The sequence below is a fragment of the Rhinopithecus bieti genome, unplaced genomic scaffold (genome assembly GCF_001698545.2).
Source record: "Rhinopithecus bieti isolate Rb0 unplaced genomic scaffold, ASM169854v2 scaffold_26532, whole genome shotgun sequence".
Classification (NCBI taxonomy): domain Eukaryota; kingdom Metazoa; phylum Chordata; class Mammalia; order Primates; family Cercopithecidae; genus Rhinopithecus; species Rhinopithecus bieti.
The window spans coordinates 4159948-4182483 of NW_016812934.1; positions in this window are offsets into that span (position 1 = coordinate 4159948).

A 22536-nucleotide genomic window follows, 5' to 3' on the forward strand; every position below is an offset into this window, starting at 1 on the left:
TATATATATATATATATATCAGGCATATTTTGTCCCTTTTAATGAACACTTAACAGTTTCAAAAGTAATTCAAGTGAATAAAACATTTCACAATGTTGTGAAAGGGCAATGCTATCAAATAAAATGAAGCCCCAATAAATGTGTCCAAGCTCTGGAATCTGTATTTAATCTAAAAGGAATCTGTATTTTAACAGAATTGGTATAATTGAAATACAACTCCACATGAATATTTTTATATGCATTAATTTTGTTGCTGAATAATACTAATCATTTGTATTTGCATGCTTATTGTGATTTTAAGGCCTATTCATGTGCATTAAGTCACTATGATCCTCTGAAATGTGGGCAGACATTTGTATCTCACCACCACAATTTAGCTGATGCAAAGAGCAAATTTTGACTGGTAAAGTGACTTTCCCATAGTAACAAGTACATGTCATTGTTGGGCTTAAAATTCAGAAGCCCTTAGATAACGTTATATATTTTGCCTTGTGTTGTCATGTCAAGGTACATTTCTAACCTTGAGAAGTTTTTACTACAACTTTTTTTTTCTATTGTTAAAACTAAATCCAAAGACCATTGAAACTATCCCAAATGGATGGTTATTAAATGTTTCCAATTTTAAATTTCACATACCTATGTTGGAAACACTGATTTTTAAACAATACTTTCCCTTTACATTTGCTTCTTAGAAATGCATCATATCATATCTATGATAGAAGAAGTATTTACCAAGCTGCAAGTTGAATTTGTTAACTTGTGTCTTATGATTCTAGGCTAAAATTTTGTCTCTTAGCAAATTCAGAATTGAGCAGTGAATGTTTAATTTGGGGATACATGTAAGTCTGGTTTATATTCTTATACCAAAGAATATTCAGTTTTATGCTGAACAGAAAGGAAACTCCAAGATATGAAAAATGCATGCTGCTACCATAAAAAATGGTCTTCAAAATCTTGCTATTATGTCATCCTTGAACTGATATTTTTAATGTAACTATGTGTGGTAACCATAATATTGAAGAAATTTGGAAAAAAGACTTTCTTTTGCAGGGGTGTGTGTGGGGCACAAGTTTACTTGCACCTGGCAAATGATCTTATTTTAAATGGATTCAACAGTCTGTGAGGGGGCAGATGTTCATGACAACAAAAGAAGGACAAATTAGACTTAGTTTTAAAAGGAACATATGAGAATACATACAACACATGATTATTAGCCTATAAAAGTGCTATAAGGAATAAAACTTGACATAAATGAGAAAGCAGGGTGATGGTGTATATCAGAGAAACAGAGAAGGATGATCAAGTGGCAAGATTTTGTCGAGTGAAAAAGTTATCTGCCGAAATTTCAACATCTTGTGACACTCTTTTTTTTTTTTTTTTTTTTTTTGAGACGGAGTCTCGCTCTGTCGCCCGGGCTGGAGTGCAGTGGCCGGATCTCAGCTCACTGCAAGCTCCGCCTCCCGGGTTTACGCCATTCTCCTGCCTCAGCCTCCCGAGTAGCTGGGACTACAGGCGCCCGCCACCTCGCCCGGCTAGTTTTTTGTATTTTTTAGTAGAGACGGGGTTTCACCGTGTTAGCCAGGATGGTCTCGATCTCCTGACCTCGTGATCCGCCCATCTCGGCCTCCCAAAGTGCTGGGATTACAGGCTTGAGCCACCGCGCCCAGCCGTGAAACTCTTTACAAGATTCAATTCTCACCCATTGTCCTCACCCAACCCAACAGAGAAGGCTTGCGACTAAGTAAGGTAAATATGCTCATTCAGATGTTAAGAATTTTGAGGTTTCTCAAGAGGTTGACTAGGTCAGAGAGTCACTTAGATTCCTAAGACACAATGTTTATTCCCACAACATTTCTAATGTAAACATCAGATTGAGTTCATTGGGCAAAACTTTTCTTTGCTATACCTATGTTGATATAGTAATTATAGAAGTTTCTATCAGAAGGTTAAGGAGATAGAGTGATGTATATAACTTGCTTCAAATTTGCTGGAACATGAAAGAACTTTGCTTCATGAGTGTTTTAAATGGATTGGGGCTAGAGATGGCCCTACTCAAAAACTCAGCATGGTGCAAATGGGTAACCAAGTGAAGTGTGCAATTAGAATGCTTGTAGAGGCATTCTGCTATGTTGTTGTTCTGTAATTGTCATTGTAATGTAATTATTACTGATTTGTTCAGCGTTGTTTTGAGCCTTTTATCCCTTCAAGTATTCTGTCAAACATTGAAGTATTAAAAGTGTGACTCAAACACACTAAGGTGATAAACAGCTTAGACTAGTTGCATGTGAAGCCAATATTTTCAAAGAACATTCAGTCATTTGAACTAAAGGGAGAACATGAAAGAAAGGATGGACTATCTTCAACCTTTAAAAGAAAAGTAAAAATGAAGCACTTTCAATAACTCAGTAATTTAGTTTTTCTGAATTAAAATAAAATAGGCATATCGATAAGACACATAGAACTTTGCTCTAAACACTCCTTTTGCAATTAATGATTAGCCTTCTAATGCCTCAGGTGTGAATTATATTAAAGTTGTGGATTAAAAACAGTATGGGGTACATTTGGGAAACATAGTTGATTTTCTCCCCAGGACAGATATTTTCATTTTAGAAGTACGTAGCTTTGCCCAGTAGACAAATTCCTAGAGAGTTATTTGAAAAAAAAAAAAAGTTTTTGTAAATAAAAGCAGTTTTGTAAGCATTAAAAATATTGTACTGTATGTAAAATTACAGTAAATTATAATTACCTTTTTTATAGAGTTAAATTTTCAGACAATGCATTATGTAAAGCGAAGTTGGTCTCTATACAAAACTCCTGGTAAAAGGGTTAATTCTGTTTTCTCCAGTGCCTAATTGATTAGAGAGTTACCTTAGGCACTGCAAGCATCTGGCTCAACATGTACATATTTTTCAAGTACAAATTAAGGACTGAGAATGAGGCCAAGAACACTCCGTTGTGTGCAGCAATAGGATGGACTCACCAACAGAGAAAGGCAAAAACATTGCCTCAGATTTTAATAAGGATGAAATTCCATATACGTTAACAGTTCTTCCTTCAATGTCCTGAAAACGCTAAGTCATTACACTTGATCCCTGCTTAGTATTCTGACTGCGTGAACCAATTTGGGTTGAGGTTGCATTAAGCAGGTAGGGCATTACAATAAGACTCCTCTTTTATTTGTAAGATGTTTTTAAATAAAGTCTGTTTTATATGACTTGTCCTGGAACTTGTGCCTGGATGTGTATCTGCATACCCATTTCTGTCTACCCCATCTGATCTTAGATGGAAGACTAAATGGTAATTTTGCCCACCATCAATGAATCACGTTGATTGCCCACCTCCCTTTTGCTCTATCTCTATTTTTTTTTAAATCAGGATTAATTCTGGTCCACTGAGCAAAAAACTGAACAAAACTTTTGCAATTGCTTTGTTTTTTCATTAATTCTAAAAAGTAGCCAAAATAAGGTAAAAGGTATTGGGGTGTTGAGGGGCATAGAGTATTCCATTGGAAGCTTTAGTGAAAGAAGAAAACAATGGCACTGATTATTAGATCCAGTTTCTACTACTTCTTTTACTATTTCGCTGATGTCACATTATATGTATACAAATGATTCATGTTTCCTTAAATCAGTGATAATGCGTTCAATGACTGCAAGACTCTATCTGTCAGAAGCAGAGTTCACAAACACCTATGGATTGTCCTACAAGTGTAGAGAGATACCTGTGCATCAATGACTGGATGTAGAATATATTAAAGTGCATAAAACCTGGATGGAAAGGTTTCATTTGGACAAGGAAATGCCATTTTCATGTGTTTGCTAACATAGATATGCAAGGTGAAATAAAAGCCAAACCTTTATTGGATAGTGTCCATACCTACCCTGATGCAAAGAGAATCTCAATTTGGGTAATGGAACTCTAATATCTCATTAACCATATTTGAAGGAACAATACAAGCAGCCGAAGTAGCTGCCCAGGACAGACTAATTTTGAGGAAAGAGAAAGACAAGGAAGACTTAACCCTGCCTCTTGCTCTGTGCATTACAAAGGCATCCGGGCTCCAGGGTGATCAGTTTGACCTTTCTCTTAAGCACTGTCTAATTTTTTAAAATCTGTTAAAATGCCAACATGCAAATTGTACATAAAATATTTAAAACATGAGCCCTCCCTTTGAAAAGGTGAATTAATGAATTCATCAATCAAAACCCTGAAGTTCTGAAAACCTCTAATTTACTCTTGTTGTAATTTAGTGGGAGAAAAGTAGCCTTCTGCTGGAAGCTCCACAGAAATGTAATTAACCTTTGCTTTTGATGGAACAGGTGGGACAATTGTTAGAGTAGGATGATAAATAACACACACACACATACACATACAAGCACACAATTGTGTAGTATTCTTATGCCCCACATTTTTGTGAGGACCAAAATTTGAAAATACTATAAACAAAAAATTACTAATATAAGCTGTTGCAATAGTTGTTTATAGACAGATAGATATGTAGAGGCAGGTAAACACAGAACAAAATGTTAACAAAATATATAATTATTTTTGTTATAGAAATTGAGGTATTTTCCCCTACTGAATTTTCTAATGATTTTTTTCAATTGACATGTATTACTATGAAATAAAACAAAATGAAATACTGACATTCCAGTATTCTACTGGCAGGTGCCCATAGCTGATGGTCACAAGCCATCTCAGCAGCAGCAGCATATTTTCAAGCAGAAGTTGTAGCACAATCTAAAGTGCTTTCATGGGGACAATGGGTCAGAATATTTGGCAATAAGATGCACATAACAGAGATCTGATTCAGTTCAAGACATCCAAGAAGAAAGTTCTCTTCTCATGAGCTTGAAGTGTGTAAATTAAAACAAGATGCTCCTAGCTCGCTCCTTTCTCCTATCTCTTGTCTTCTGCTGATTCAGGACAGAGTTGGTTTGTCTTCCTCACTAATTCTCACCAGAGCCCCAATTCTTTCTTGCCTTTGTGAAATGAACTCAGAGTCCATTTGTATTGGATTCTAGACTAAGTTTAAGCCTTGGCAAGAGCTCAGGAGGAGGGTAAAGGCATTTTGTAACACGTGGAACCTTTGATACAATACAGAGGGGAAAGATTTACTCTTCCAACTCTAAAGGAGTTATTGCTCCTTTAATTAATTTTACTTCCACAGGTGAAAATGGATATACCATTTCTGGGAAGAGAAAAGAAGCCAATTAAAAGTGGGGCATGTCATTACACTGACCAGAAATGAATGTACCTTTTTTAAAATAAAGAATCTATATATTCCTGTGACTCTGATTTATTCCTAGGCTTCTTGTCTCACTCATTAACGACACTTCTTTGGTCACTAGTGTTTGTGTACATGTATTGGTGGGCATGGCCATGTGTATCCCAGCATATAGATATAAATAATTTAATATTCTTTTTTCACTACAAATGTAGTTTATATTTCAATATAAAACCTAATTTGACTAAGCAGCCAGGATTTATGCATTATCTAATTTCTCTTGCTTTAGTAGAAATAACTAAATTCAGGTTGTAGTTTTAATATGTTCCTCTTTCTTTCAATACCTTTCTTCAAATGATTTTATATCAATAAAAGTACATGTACAATGGAATAAATGGAAATACTGTAACAAATTGTAGCTTTTAAATTCTCTAAAAAAAACACAAAGTACCAAAATAAGCCGAAGAAATGTTATCTTTTAAAGTATTGGACTATATTAAAAGACTCTATCATCTATCTATCTATCTATCTATCTATCTATCTATCTATTTATCTATCTATCTATCTATCTGATATAGATACATAAGTTATATGTATCTGTATAAATACAAATATAGATAGAGTCAGGGCTGGTCATGTGTGTGAGTGTGTGTATACACATATATGAACCTATACAATAAGTTACCCATTAGAGAGGTCCTAGAACCATTTCAATTTCTCTCCCATCCCACAATACTTTTATTTCTTCATTTTTTTGTTGTTTTGAGAGCATATTTTTAGTGGGAGATCCTGTTGTTTGTGCTTTGTAAAGATGAAAACTTCTGTCTTTTTGTTTTTAATCAGTTCCCACACGCTGACTGGGAGGCTCAAAGTGTAATATGGTTGTTTTTCTTAAGCTAGTGGGCAAATATGAGACTGTGTATATTAGCCTTCATGGTCCTGCTCACACACAGCAAAGTTGATCTTTAGTTTTATCATACCGTATAATTGTTCAAACAAAAATGGTCAGAGTACTATGAGTGTTGGGTTTGGCAACCAACACAGTTTCATATGGTAATGAGATTTCCCCCCGTAGGAGGGCTATGAACTGCTAATTAGCATCTATGACCTAATATTCTCTAGCAACCAAGAGTAATAGCAGTAATTTCCAGTTTTATGCAGAGTACAAGTCTTTAATATTACCAACACTTCTGTTTCATTTATAATTAACTGCACACAATTATTACAGTCAAGAAAGTATATCCTAATGTTCCTAGGTAATAAAAAAAAAAGAAATTATGTTTGTAAAACTTGTATGTGTGTCATGCTGACTGACTGGAGTTTTTTGGAAGCCCTGAGGATCTTTATCTATCAATTAATTTGTCTTTTTGTCTATACTGATATCACCCTTAATTTTAATTTGTAACTTTCAGTTTCCTACTTAATTCTTTGTTTTTTGCTTGAAAACTCATATTTATTAGACCTGCTTTTGAGTTCATGAACAAAGGAAACATTTAAAAGCTAGTAACTAGGGGAAAATGTTCTGATATTAGCTGACAATGTGTTTCAAGAGACTGGTAATACATACTTCTTAGGTGGGGATAGACTTTGCACAGGAAGAATATTTTATGAGGTGGAAATAAAGTAATTTTATTTGAGGCTCTCCCATGAAAGTTATGCTTCCGTGAATGTCAGTAGAATTGCTCTATAATAATTAAAACTGACATTTGAGAAAATTTCCTACTTTAAAAAAAGGAGTTAAACCTTATTTATCTAAAATTGTGAAGGACTACAATTTTCTGTAGGAGAGATTTTTCCCCAGATAATGTGCCCCTTAATACACCAAACTGTATTTTAAATATTTTGATGTTTATTTTCTGAAAATAAAATTAATTTAATGCTTTGCTCTGCATCATTTTCTAAAGTTCTGAACAACCCTTCCTGTGCAACAGGGATGTCAAATTAGGTCTTTATCAAGTTAGGTGGGTGTAGTTAGGGTCTTTATCTCCACTACCATACCAAGAACAATTCTACTTTTCTGCCTTCTGTAATGTACTGTACTGGATTTTTACCTCAGAGTATACTCATAAAACATATTTTGTTGCTCAGTCTTAGCCTTTAAAAAGTTTCTGCTTTAGAAAACAGAATATCTATGTACTTTAATGGCTTTTTGAATAAGTAAGGTCATCGTTACACATATCAATTATATTGCACAGAAGTATAATGGTGTAATTAATATTTAGATGCTTGCTTCTTTCCCCTACACTGAATAGCTTCAGGTATCTGTGCTTTTGTACTTAATATTTCTTGTTTCCTCCTTTATTGACAATTGCAACTTAATCCTACTGTAACCACCCTAAGTCATCTCTATCTCTAATTCTAATCTATTATAAGGCCAAAGAAGAACTGAAGGTGGCCAAGGGAAACCATATGACAAAGTTCAATAAATCCTGATGCAATGCGGTAAAAGCACATGGTGAAACTGTCAAATACTCTAAAACCATAAAGCATTGCTATTAAACAGAATGGGACCAACAGGTAGGGAATATAATAATGTAGACTTAAGCACAAAGTAAAGAACTACTTATTCAAGGTCCGTTCCAAGATGGCTGAATAGGAACAGCTCTGGTCTGCAGCTCCCAGTGTGATTGACGCAGAAGATGGGTGATTTCTGCATTTCCAACTGAGGTACCTGGTTCATCTCACTGGGACTGGTTGGACAGTAGGTGCAGCCCATGGAGGGTGAGCTGAAGGAGGTTGGGGCATCACTTCACCTGGGAAGTGCAAGCGATTGGGAATTTCCCTTTCCTAGCCAAGGGAAGCTGTGACAGATTCTACCTGGAAAAATGGGACATTCCCACCTAAATACTGTGCTTTTCCAATGGTCTTAGCAAACGGCACACCAGGAGATTATATCCTGTACCTGGCTTGGTGGGTCCCACACCCATGGAGCCTCACTCACTGCTAGAGCAGCAGTCTGAGATCGACCTGTGAGGCAGCAGCCTGGCAGAGGGAGGAGTGTCCACCATTGCTGAGTCTTGACTAGGTAAAGAAAGCAGCCTGGGAAGCTTGAACTGGGTGGAGACAACTGCAGCTCACCAAGGCCTGCTGTCTCTGTTGACTCCACCTCTGGGGGCAGGGCATAGCTGAAAAAAAGGCAACAGGAACTTCTGAAGACTTAAACGTCCCTGTCTGACACCTCTGAAGAAACCAGTGGTTCTCCCAGCATGTCGTTTGAGCTACGAGAACAGTCAGACTGCCTCCTCAAGTGGGTCCCTGACTCCTGTGTAGCCTATCTGGGAGACACCTCCCAGAAGGGGCCAACTGACACCTCATACAGGCGGGTGCCCCTCTGGGATGAAGCTTCCAGAGGAAAGGTCAGACAGCAATATTTGCTGTTCTGCAATATTTGCTGTTCTGCAGCCTCTGCTGGTGATACCCAGGCAAACAGTGTCTGCAATGGACCTCCAGCAAACTCCAAAAGACCTGCAGCTGAGGGACCTGACTGCTAGAAGGAAAACTAACAAACAGAAAGACATAGCATCAACATCAACAAAAAGGACATCCACAACAAAACCCCATCTCTAGGTCACCAATATCAAAGACCAAAGGTAGATAAAACCACAAAGATGGGGAGAAACCAGAGCAGAAAAGATGAAAATTCTAAAAACCAGAGTGCCTCTTCTCCTCCAAAGGATCGCAGCTCCTCACCAGCAACGGAACATAGCTGGACGGAAAATGACTCTGATGAGCTGACACAAGTAGGCTTCAGAAGGTCGGTAATTACAAACTTTTCTGAGCTAAAGGACGATGTTCAAACCCATTGCAAGGAAGCTAAAATCCTTGAAAAAAGATTAGATGATGGCTAACTAGAATAAACAGTATAGAGAAGACCTTATATGACCTGATGGAGCTGAAAACTGTGGCATGAGAACAACATGATGCATGCACAAGCTTCAGTAGCTGGTTCGATGAAGTGGAAGAAAGGGTATCAGTGATTGAAGATCAAATTAATGAAACAAAGTGAGAAGAGAAGTTTAGAGAAAAAAGAGTAAAAAGAAATGAACTAAGCCTCCAAGAAATATGGGATTTTGTGAAAAGACCAAATCTACATTTGATTGATGTACCTGAAAGTGATGGGGAGAATGGAACCAAGTTGGAAAACACTCTTCAGGATATTATCCATGAGAATTTCCCCAACCTAGCAAGGCAGGCCAACATTCAAACTCAGGAAATACAGAGAACACCACCAAGATACTCCACGAGAAGAGCAACCCCAAGACACATAATTGTCAGATTCACCAAGATTAAAATTAAGGAAAAAATGTTAACGGCAGCCAGAGAGAAAAGTCAGGTTACCCAAAAAGGGAAGGCCGTCAGACTAACAGTGGATTTCTTGGCAGAAACTCTACAAGGCAGAAGAGAGTGGGGGCTAATAGTCAACATTCTTAAAGAAAATAATCTTCAACCCAGAATTTCATATCCAGTCAAACTAAGCTTCAAAAGTGAAGGAGAAATAAAATCCTTTACAGACAAGCAAATGCTGAGAGATTTTGTCATCACCAAGCCTGTATTACAAGAGCTCCTGAAGGAAGCACTAAACATGGAAAGAAACAATGAGAACCAGTCACTGTAAAAACATGCCAAATTGTAAAGACCATCAATGCTAGGAAGAAACTGCATCAACTAACGGGCAAAATAACCAGCTAACATCATAATGTAAGGATCAAATTCACACATAATAATATTAACCTTAAATGTAAATGGGCCAAATGCCCCAATTAAAAGACACAGACTGGCAAATTGCATTAAGAGTCAAGACCCATCAGTGTGCTGTATTCAGGAGACACATCTCATGTGCAGAGACACACACAGACTCAAAATAAAGGGATGGAGGAAGATTTACCAAGCAAATGGAAAGCAAAGTAAAGCAGGGTTGAATCTTAGTCTCTGATACAGACTTTAAACCAGCAAAGATCAACAGAGACAAAGAAGGCCATTACATAATGGTAATGGGATCAATTCAACAAGAGGAACTAACTATCCTAAATATATATGCACCCAATACAGGAGCACTGAGATTCATAAAGCAAGTCCTTAGAGACCTACAAAGAGACTTAGACTCCCACACAATAATGGGAGACATTAATACCCCACTGTCAATATAAGACAGATCAATGAGACAAAGGTTAACAAGGATATTCAGGACTTCAACTCAGCTCTGCACCAAGCAGACCTAACAGACATCTACAGAACTCTCCACCCAAAATCGACAGAATATACACTCTTCTTAGCACCACATCACACTTATTCCAAAATTGACCCCTTAGTTGGAAGTAAAGCACTCCTCAGCAAATTTAAAAGAACAGAAATCACAACAAATTGTCTCTCAGACTATAGTGCAATCAAATTAGGACTCACGATTAAGAAACTCACTCAAAACCACACGACTACATGGAACTTGAACAACCTGCTCCTGAATGACTACTGAGTAAATAACGAAATGAAGGTAGAAATAAAGATGTTATCTGAAACCAGTGAGGACAAAGACACAAGGTACCAGAATGTCTGGGACACATTTAAAGCAGTGTGTAGAGGGAAATTTATAGCACTAAATGCCCACAATAGAAAGCGGGAAAGATCTAAAATCAACACACTAACATCACAATTAAAAGAACCAGAGAAGCAAGAGAAAACACATTCAAAAGCTAGCAGAAGGCAAGAAATAACTAAGATCAGAACGGAAGTGAAGGATATAGAGACACAAAAAAAATCTTCAAAAAATCAATGAATCCAGGAGCTGGTTTTTTGAAAAGATCAACAAAATTGATAGACCGCTAGCAAGACTAGTAAAGAAGAAAATAGAGAAGAATCAAACAGACTCAATAAAAAAATGATAAAGGGGATATCACCACTGATCCCACAGAAATACAAACTACCATCAGAGAATACTATAAACACCTCTAGGCAAAAAACCTAGAAAATCTAGAAGAAATGGATAAATTCCTGGAGACATACACTCTCCCAAGACTAAACCTGGAAGAAGTTGAATCTCTAATTAGACCAATAATAGGCTCTGAAATTGAGGCAATAATTAATAGCCTACCAACCAAAAAAAGTCCACGACCATATGATTTCACAGCCGAATTCTAACACAGGTACAAAGAGAAGCTGATACCATTCCTTCTGAAACTATTCCAATCAATAGAAAAAGAGGGAATTCTCCCTAACTCATTTTATGAGGCCAGCATCATCCTGATACCAAAGCCTGGTTAAGACAGAACAAAAAAAGAGAATTTTTGACCAATATCACTGATGAACATCTATGCGAAAATCCTCAACAAAACACCGGCAAACGAAATCCAGCAGCACATCAAAAAGCTTATCCACCATGATTAAGTTGACTTCAACCCTGGGATGCAAGGCTGGTTCAACATACACAAATCAATTAACATAATCCATCACATAAACAGAACCAAAGACAAAAACCACATGATGATCTCAATAGATGCAGAAAAGGCCTTTGACAAAATTCGACAGCATTCATTGACTCCACCTCGGGAGGCCAGGCATAGCTGAAAAAAAGGCAACGGGAACTTCTGCAGACTTAAACATCCCTGTCTGACAGCTCTGAAGAAACCAGTGGTTCTCCCAGCACAGCGTTTGAGCCCTGAGAACGGTCAGACTGCCTCCTCAAGTGGGTCCCTGACCCCTGTGTAGCCTTTCTGGGAGACACCTCCCAGAAGGGGCCCAGCTGGGCTCACTCATGTCTCTGTGGTTAGTTGCTGGCTTAACTGGGGGATGGTTGACCTAGAATGGCCTCTGCTGGGCTGACTTGTTTCTGCTCCAGAAGGCCTCCTATCCTCTAGCTTGCACTTGCACAGGACAGTCTGGGCTTGTACACTTGGCAACTGCTCAAAGTTCTAAATAAGAATGTGAAATCACACAAGTCAAAACTCTCAATAAACTAGGTATTGATGGAATGTATCTCAAAATAATAAGAGCCATTTATGACAAATCCACAGCCAATGTCATACCAAATGGACAAAAACTGGAAGCATTCCCTTTAAAAACTGGCACAAAACAGGTATGCCCTCTCTCACCACTCCTATTCAACATAGTGTTGGAAGTTCTGGCCAGGGCAATCAGGCAAGAGAAAGAAATAGAAGGTATTCAATTAGGAAAAGAGGAAGTCAACTTGTCCCTGTTTGCAGATAACATGATCATATATTTAGAAAACCCCGTCGTCTCAGCCCAAAAGCTCCTTAAGCTGATAAGCAACTTCAGTGAAGTCTCAGGATACAAAATCAATGTGCAAAAATCACAAGCATTCATGTACACCAATAAGAGACAAACAGAGAGCCAAATCATGAGTGCACTCCCATTCACAATTGCTACAAAGAGAATAAAATACCTACAAATCCAACTTACAAGGGATGTGAAGGACCTCTTCTGGGAGAACTACAAACGACTGCACAACAAAATAAAAGAGGACACAAATAAATGGAAGAACATTCCATGCTCATGGATAAGAAGAATCAATATCGTGAAAATGGACATATTGCCCAAGGTAATTTATAGAGTCAATGCCATCCCCATCAAGCTACCAATGACTTTCTTCACAGAACTGGAAAAAAGTACTTTAAATTTCATATGCAACCAAAAAAAAAGCCCACATTGCCAAGACAATCATAAGCAAAAAGAACAAAGCTGGAGGCATCTCGCTACCTGACTTCAAACTATACTACAAGGCTACAGTAACCAAAACAGCATGGTATTGGTACCAAAACAGAGATATAGGCCAATGGAACAGAACAGAGGCCTCAGAAATAACACCACACATCTACAACCGTCTGATCTTTGACAAATCTGACAAAAACAAGAAATGGGGAAAGGGTTCCCTATTTAATAAATGGTGCTGGGAAAACTGACTAGCCATATGTAGAAAGCTGAAACTGGATCCCTTCCTTACACCTTATACAAAAATTAATTCAAGATGGAATAGAGACTTAAATGTTAGACCTAAAAACATAAAAACCCTAAAAGAAAACCTAAGCAATACTATTCAGGACATAGGCATGGGCAAGAATTTCATGACTAAAACACTGAAAACAATGGCAACAAAAGCCAAAAGAGACAAATGGGATTTAATTAAACTAAAGAGCTTCTGCACAGCAAAAGAAACTACCATCAGAGTGAACAGGCAACCCACAGAATGGGAGAACATTTTTACAATCTACCCATCTGACAAATGAACTTAAACAAATTTACACGAAATAAACAACCCCATCAAAAAGTGGGCAAAGGATATGAACGGACACTTCTCAAAAGAAGACACTTATGCAGCCATCAGACACATGAAAAAATGCTCAATGGCTCTGGTCATCAGAGAAATGCAAATCAAAACCAGAATGAGATACCATCTCCCACCAGTTAGAATGGGCGATCATTAAAATGTCAGGAAACAACAGAGCTGGAGAGTATGTGGAGAAATGGGAATGCTTTTACACTCTTGGTGGGGTATAAACTAGTTCAACCATCATGGAAGACAGTGTGGTGATTCCTCAAGGATCTAGAACTAGAAATACCATTTGACCCAGCAATCCCATTACTGGGTATATACCCAAAAGATGATAAATTATGCTACTATAAAGACACATGTACACATATGTTTATTGAGGCACTATTCACAATAGCAAAGACTTGGAACCACCCCAAATGTCCATCAACAATAGACTGGATTAAGAAAATGTAGCAAATATACACCAAGGAATACTACGCAACCATAAAAATGGAAGGGTTCTTGTCCTTTGCAGGGACATGGATGAAGCTGGAAACCATCATTCTGAGCAAACTATCACAAGGACAGGAAACCAAACACTGCATATTCTCACTCAGGTGGGAACTGAACAATGAGAACACCTGGACACAGGGCAGGGAACATCACACACCAGGGCCTGTCATAGGGTGGGAGGCTGGGAGAGGGATAGGATTAGCAGAAATATCTAATGTAAATGAGGAGTTAATGGGTGCAGCAAACCAACATGGCACATGTATACCCATGTAACAAACCTGCACATTGTGCACATGTACCCTGGTACTTAAAGTATAATATAATAAAATAAATAATAAATAAATAAATAATAATAAAATACTTATTCAAGTTTCAGGGCCAAGAATGATGATGATGATGATGATGATGATGCTATTAATAATGAAAATATGCCATTATGGCTCATTATGGCATTTAATTTAATGTAATATGTTATGCTAGTGGGTGGATGTAATTATTAGTGTTATCAATAGTATTATTATCTAACATCAGAAAATTTAGACTTTGTCTATGTAACCTTAAATAAAAAACACAGAAATCAGGAGAAGGAGTTTGTAATAACACCCACACCTGTCTTATTTCAAACATGTGTGTATGAATGTCAAGTTCTTTTGTCTCCCACTAACAACAGAGTACAAGTAAAGGAAGCATTTTCCACAACCATCAAGATCAACCTCCTTATTTTATTGCTGAAGACACTAAGGATCATAGCTTTCTTGCCTCTATGGGAAGAAGGGAACTTTTTCTTAATTACAATGAATATGAAGCCTTTACTCTCAGTCTCTATTTCTCCTGCCATTGGTCTTCTCCACCCACCTCATTGCTTGAAACTGCACTTTCAGATTAGCAGAGTCCTGCTCTTTGCCAAATGCAATAGATTGTTAGTTATGTCTGGTGTGTTTGGAATAGTTCACATTGTCAACCACTCTCTTCTCTTTGTATTTCTTTCCCTCCTTACATCTTGACGCTAGCTTATGCTGGCTCTCCTCCTTCTCTATCTCAATCTCTGTATCAATTACCTTTACTTTTTACTGCATGACAAACTCTCCTAAAAGTTAATAGCTTAAAACAACAACCATTTATTTAGTTTACAATTCTACAAGTCAGTAATTTGGGCTGTGCTTATCTCGGCAGTTCTGGTCCCAGCTGGGCTCACTCATGTCTCTGTGGTTAGCTGCTGGCTTAACTGGGGGATGGTTGACCTAGAATGGCCTCTACTGGGCTGGCTTGTTTCTGCTCCAGAAGGCCTCCTATCATCTAGCTTGCACTTGCACAGGACAGCCTGGGCTTGTACACTTGGCAACTGTTAAAAGTTCTAAATAAGAATGTGAAATCATGCAAGTCAAATAATCACTTCTGCTGAATTCTGTTGACAAAGCCAGTCTAAAAGGCAACTAAGATTCAAGATGAGGGAAAATAGACTCTACCTCTTGATAGGAAAAGCTTAAAAGTCACATTGCATGGGGCAAAGCTATAGGGAAGAGTGAAGAAGGGATTGTGGATTTTTTTTGCAATGTGCAACAATCTCTTTTGCAAGTTCCACTTCTCTCACTTGTATTTTAAATGCAAGTTTAACTTTCATGTTCACTTTTGGACGTTTTTCTTCTTTTTCAACTTTTTTCCCTTCAACCATCACATTTATTCCCATGACTTCAGACATCACTCAGCAGATGATTATCAAATCTCTATATTGAGCTCGTACCTTATTCATAAGCTCCCAACTGTAATTTCCAAGTGCTTACTAGAAATGTACCTGGTTCCCTATGTGTGCCTCAAATACAAGTTCAAAACTCAGCTCTATCTTCTCCCACAAGCTTGTTTCTGTTTTTTTAAATACCCATTCTCTGGCATTTGTGTTATATGCCATCCAGAATCATAGTCTAGAGACTTCAGAACTATTTAAGTTTTTTACTTTTAATTTTTGTGGGTATATAGTAAGTTATATATTTATCGGGTACATGAGATGTTTGGATATAGGCATGCAATGTGTAATAATCACATCATGGAGAAAGGGGTATCCATCCCCTCAAGCATTTATCCTTTATGTTACAAAGGATATAAACAATCCAATTATACTCTTCTAGTTATTTTTAAATGTACACAAGTTATTATTGCCTGTAGTTTCCCTGTTGTGATATCAAACAGTAGGTACTATTCGTTTTTTATAAATTTTTGTGCCCATCTTAGTAGCATTTTTGACACTTCTCTCTCCTTCAGTCCTTACATTCAGTCACTCAGCAAATCCTGGCCATTCAACCTAAATGTGGCTCATCTTCTTCTTTGTTTATTCCTGGTATCACCCGGATTGGGTCCATTGTTGCTTGTTAGATTATTTATGAATTTATTAATTATCTTTTACTCCTTCATATGCACAATCTACTATATCCTCCTCACTGAGAATAGTATTCCTAAAACACACATCAGACTACACAGTTTCTTTTGAGGAAGTCTTTTATAATAAGTTTATCATTATTTGGAATAAGTGGAAAATCTACAGTACCTTGTTATTGGAAATTTGGGACATTCCTGGGGGTCTGTAGGTCAAGAACTATTTTATATATCCTTGCTGTATTTCCAGTATCTAACATCCTGCCTGATGGTTGCTTAGTAAATATTTATTGAATGAACAGATACATGAACGAATAATAATAGATCTACTGAAGGGGGGAAGAGCAGGCAGAGACTTTCTATGTGTTATGTTAGAAAAGATAAGAAGACTTAGGCCAGATGTGGTGGCTCACGCCTGTAATCCCAGCACTTTGGGAGGCCGAGGTGGGTGGATCACCTGAAGTCAGGCGCTCAAGACTAGCCTGGCCAACGTGGTGAAATGTCGTCTCCACTAAAATTACAAAAATTAGCTGGGTGTGGTGGTGCATGCCTATAATCCCAGCTACTCAGGAGGCTGAGGGAGGAGAACTACTTAAATCTGGGAGACTGAGGGTGCAGTGAGCCAAGACCGTGCCATTGCGATTCAGCCTTGGCAACAAGAGTGAAACTCCATCTTGAAAGAAAAAAAAAAGAAAGAAAAGAAAAGAAAAAATAAGAAGACTTAGAGATCAACAATCCTGGGTTTGAATCTAGCTCTACCACCTCCTCACAGTGAATGTTGGACAATGTATTTAACCCTTCTGAGACTTGGTTTCTTTGTCCATAAAATGAAGATAATTATAATTAACTTCATGTATAATTATAATTACACATGAAGATATTACTAATCATCTCTGTCATCATCACTGGTCCCAATAAGAGAGCCATTAGTTTCAGGTGTGGCAATATATGACAAGGACTGTGTAAGGGTTTGAGATTTGTGCTTGGGTGGAATCCAAGTGTCAAGATACTACTCCCAAGTCCTAAAAACAAACAAGTAAAACAAATCGGGGCTCAGGATAAAGAACTCCAACAGGAATTCAGACATAGGGAAAGAACAATTGGAACTAGCTTAGAAGAAAGGAATAGGGGAAAAAGTCTGGATACTACAATAGGAAGCATGGGCAGAATAAGAGAGGACAGACAGGGTTCATTGGTGTTGGAGAGATAAGCATCTCAGCTAGTGGCCTATATATCCCCAGAGTCTGGATGGGAGTGAACCTGCGGGAGTATCAGTAAGATATGGCTCCATCTGCAATGGAAAGAGGTTCTGGGGGCAAAGGACATAACTGTTTTTTTCTATCTGTAAGGTCTTTATTGAGCTGTTACTATATCTGTTTAGGAGACCTTGGGGTTCATACTGTCTGCAAACAATAAAAGAATCAGCCACTTCGTAGGGCATGTTTCAATCTGGTCTCTCTTTTTCAAGGGTTACCATTTTCATACTTTATAAATTTTTAATTTTCTCTTAGTAGCCATGATGTCATTCTCCTTATTAACAGGTACACAACTTTGATTCCTTTTTTTCTTTCTGTCCATCTATATGCCAAATTATATGAGTATTCTCAATAAATACAGAATAATAATATCTTGAATAACCTAAAGAATTAATGCTTTTGAAGATAATATGTAATAGCTGAAAATATCTTTCATGGTATGCAAATATATTTGTTCCTAGTTAAAACCTTTCAATAGGAAAGGTAGGCAATTCATCAGAAGATTGGTTTGATTATATTACTTTTTTTCTTCATCCACCTTTTTTAATCACCCTAATCTTCCACATCAGAATGGCAATTTGGCTTCATCTTGTATTCTTGATTCTGATTGATTGGTAATGGCTGCCTAGAGCACAGTGTTCAGGAGAATTCAAAGGCATCATCCAGACACAGGAGCAGAGTCCCATGATTGATTAACAATGTCTGCTATTCGAAAGTAAAGGGGGAAGGGCAGAACTTTTGTAGTCTATTTGACAGACCTATTCTGTGTAATGATATAACCACTTCTTATATCAGTGGTTTTCAAATTACTGGTAGCCATATATATTGTCTCATCTCAACCGCGGAACACAGAAAATGAACTTAGTGACTACTTTCTTAATTCTCTAAGAATGATACGTAATTGCTGCTATACTAAATGCATAGGAAAGAAGTTAAGTCTAACATACAATGTATAACTTAGGGCATGAAAGCTTCATTATCTCCAGGTTGAAAAAGACTGAAGTAGTCCAATAAGTGCCTCAAAGGCTGCTATAGGGAAAGATTCCAGTCTTCCATTTGTAAATCAATCAGATCTCTTTTACAGGGAAATGTGTGTGTGTGTGTGTGTGCGTGTGTGTTGGCGGGGGGCAAGGGTGGGCGGGGTTGGGAGTGCATGCATATATACTATATATTTGTATACAGAATATACATCCTACAATTCGGAATTCATTTGAAGACTCTTTGAAGTTTATTCTCATCTTTTTCTTGTCTCTATATAAATTTCTCCCTATTGTCTGAGATAAATTCAAATGTTTCTGCATATTTTGCTTTTAATTTCTTTTTTCCATCATAAGAGTACAAAAATGTCCTCTGACTGTCTATGAAAATAATGTGACTGTTAGAACAAACATCATCAAGCCTTGAGATAAATAAAATCTGGATTGTATAGTCAGTAGGAAAATCAGGCCCATAATATCATGATTAACAGAATCCTTGAAATAAAAATTTGGATGTAAATTTCTATTTCCACCTTAGCACCTGGATCTTGAAACAGCTGCCCCTTTAATCATTTACAAAGTCCTTCAAATAGTGTTTTCCCTATGTTGTGTTATAACAAGTGTAATTAATATAATTTCAGCAAACCTGTAATAATGTGTGTGTAGATTTTTTGAACTGTGTCTAGTAATGTCTTCAGATATATTGAAGCTATTTAAAGCAGGATCTGCTTTTCGGTGCAGATCATTTCAATGCCCCATAAATAATTAATCACAAAAACCTACATTAATGCGGCCCTCAGATCATAAATTGGGACCTAGAAGCTAAATGAATGCAAAGTTCACATTCTCCAAGAAATATTCATTTTCTCACATAGCTTATTTTACACAATTTATTTGCTCTATATTTAGAAGCCCAATTAGCAGCCCAATATCATATGTGCAGTGTGGAAAAATTCCTGTTATTGTGAGCACTCTGCATTGCATTATTTCTTCAAAGATTATTTACTGGGCACCTACTCATGCCAGGCACCAGGTTAAAAGGATAGAAGAGTGCAAGGGTGAATATGGTCACAAAAACCTTACAGTTCTGTGAAAGACACAAATGATTAGAAGTAAATACAAATAGTCATTAGAAATTGCGGTCATTGCTATGAAAGACATAAACTGTTGCTTGAGCTGAAAACTAATGAGGCAGGCTCTTTAGGCATGGTTGGACAGTATTTTCTGAGGAAGCCCATTTATACCAGGACTCCCATTTCAGTGTGTCCAAGGTGCCTGAGTAAGATCTGTGAGCCTGAGTTCAGTGAAGGGCAGGGTAGAACATGAGGTTCTGCAGACATGGGCTGGGACCTGATTATAAACCACTGATTGGTTTGATGGTGGGCTTTACTACAATTAGCTTATTTTCAGTTTTAAAGGATGAGTTTAGCAGGAGGATTGTGGGTGGGCAAAAGCAGCAAAAAGTATAGTGTAAGTGGCAATCGCAATAATTCTGGCCACTGATTGTTTGAAACCTGGGCAGAAGGAGGCATAGAATAGATGACTGTGATCTATATTTGAAAAGTAGAATAAGCCAGGCATGGTGACTCACACCTGTAATCCCAGCACTTTGGGAGGCTGAGGCGGGTGGATCACCTGAGGTCAGAAGTTCGAGACCACCCTGGACAACATGGTGAAACCCTGTCTCTGCTAAAAATACAAAATTAGCTGGGTGTGGTGGCACACACCTCCAATCCCAGCTACTTGGGAAGCTGAGGTAGAAGAATCACTTGAACCCGGGAGGCAGAGGTTTCAGTGAGCTGAGATCGCACCACCTTACTCCAGCCTTGAAGACAAGAGCAAAACTGTGTCTAAAAAAAAAAAAGAAAGGATAAAGAAGAAAGGTACAATGAGTACAGTAAGTAGAACTTGCTGGTGAATTGTGTGGGAGAGAGAGGCATGGTAAGAGAAAAGAAGAAATCTGGAGTAACTCTTAAGAAAGTGAGTGGATAATGGTGCCATTTACTAAGATAAAGAAAGCTGGGCAAAGGAACTTATTGGAAAAATTGAGTTCTATTTGAATGAGTTAAACTTTAGATGTCTGTGAGACATCTGGACAGGGATTTTTGAGGAAGCAATCAGATAGATGGGGAGTACTCTAGGTTTGAAATACAAATTTGTGAGTCATTACCAAAGAGATGGCATCTAAAGCTGTAGAACTGGATAAGATCACCTAGGGAAATGATATGGTTAGAGAAATGAAGTGGGCTCCGTATTTGGCCCAAAGAACACCAATAGTTAGAGATCGGTTTGAAAAAAAAAAAAAAAAAAAAAAACTTGCAAAGTAAATAGGGAGTAAGAAACTACGGATTTGGGAAATGTACAAGGAAGGCATATTGTCATGGAATCCAATAAAGGAGTGTTTGAAAAGCAGGAGGAGAGTCAGCCCCGGAGAATGCTGCTGAGAGGTAGATGGAGTTACCAACAATTAGTGCTTCTTGGGTCTGGCAGCATGGAAGATGCTCATGACCTTGAAAAAAGCAGGTCAGTGGACTAGCGTTTTGTGATACAATTGATCGAGTAAAGATGAGGGATCATTAGTCCAAGAGACTATGGTGAATAGTAGCATGAGCAAAATCTTTAAGAAAGAGCAAGATGGAACTGAAATTCAAAATAGGGGTTGAGAATTTGGACTTTGAAGAAAAAGGTAGGAAGATTCACCCTGTTGATTCTCTTTCCTCAATAAGTTAAGACACTTTGATTGAAGAGAGGAAATAATGTTAAGATTTGTGGTGAGAGGAGAGGGTTTTTCCTGAGAAGCTGAATTTTCCTGTGGATAGCAGTGGGGCAAAGCAGTGTTGAAGAAAGCCTCCCATGCCCACTTGCACTGCCAGAGACCCCCAAGATGTCCAGGGAAAACCCAAGCAGTGCGGTCTCACTTTCCTGATCTATTAACAAGTAGAAAGCACTTGCATTTTAAAATCAAAATGATAAAGACTCAGAAAATAGCCAAATTAATGTATCTCTACAGTGAACGATTTCTTACTTTCAGAGGTCAGATTTGGAAACTGGAGTCTAGAAAGGGTTTGTTTTTTGATCAGGCTATGAAGAAAAAGCACCTCCACCTAAACACTGAGTATTATTTGGCTTGAATTCCATTTCTAAACCCTCTGGAAAAGTTACATAGGTCTTTTAAGAAACAAATAGATTTTCAAAACAAAACAAAACAAAACAAAAAACAAGTTCTCCTAGAATGGGGGAAAGTGATCTTAAACCTTTCTCTTTTTTTTTGAGATGGAGTCTCGCTCTGTTGCCCAGGCTGGAGTGCAGTGGCCGGATCTCAGCTCACTGCAAGCTCTGCCTCCCGGGTTTACCCCGTTCTCCTGCCTCAGCCTCCCGAGTAGCTGGGACTACAGGCGCCCGCCACCTCGCCTGGCTAGTTTTTTGTATTTTTTAGTAGAGACGGGGTTTCACCGTGTTAGCCAGGATGTTCTCGATCTCCTGACCTCGTGATCCGCCCGCCTCGGCCTCCCAAAGCGCTGGGATTACAGGCTTGAGCCACCGCGCCCGGCCGCAAATTAATTTTTATGCCAGCTTTAAGCTTTGAAGGAAATGGGGGCTGAGGGAAAAGAAGTGTGAAGGGAAAGAAAATGACTCTCTTCTGACTAGAAAGCAATCACTGTTAGACCATTGTGTGGCTTTACACACTCCTGGAGCAGAGAACAAACTTCTGTCTACCTGAACGTGTAAGGAGCTGGCATTCTTTCTATTTTATAAATCAAATCAATATACGTGGAGCAGAAAGATGCATGAAACAAAATAGTTATTTTCTTCTCAGCAAATAGTCAGAAAACCCCAGAGAGCAGAGTGAGAAAGTATGTGCCACCACAGGATCTAGAATCAAAGTTGAGGGCAAGTATGACTGAGGAAAAGACGAGCTTTAAGGGTTTATGACAT